The sequence below is a fragment of the Pteropus vampyrus genome, unplaced genomic scaffold (assembly GCF_000151845.1).
Source record: "Pteropus vampyrus isolate Shadow unplaced genomic scaffold, Pvam_2.0 Scaffold760, whole genome shotgun sequence".
In the NCBI taxonomy this organism is placed as follows: Eukaryota; Metazoa; Chordata; class Mammalia; order Chiroptera; family Pteropodidae; genus Pteropus; species Pteropus vampyrus.
This window is the reverse complement of record NW_011889541.1, coordinates 20,267-20,536: the sequence shown is the minus strand read 5'-3', so window position 1 is coordinate 20,536 and position 270 is coordinate 20,267.

Here is a 270-nt window from a genome sequence, read left to right as displayed (position 1 = left end):
GTCTGAGGCGCTGCCCCGTCCTTCTCCAGGGCCCGAACTCAATGCCACTGGGATTGTCTTTGGGCGTCTTTTCGTTTGTTCTTCATTCCTCAGATGAGTTTGTCTCGCTCCTTCATTACTTTTCTGAGTTCGCACAGTGTTTTTTTTTTGTTTTCATTTCTCCCCGTTTTTGTTCTTTCTGTTCGTAATATTTGACCTTATGGTTCCGGTTGGTTCCTTCCGTGCTCGCTTGAGCGGATTTCATTCTGTTCAGGGCGCAGACTTAGGTTT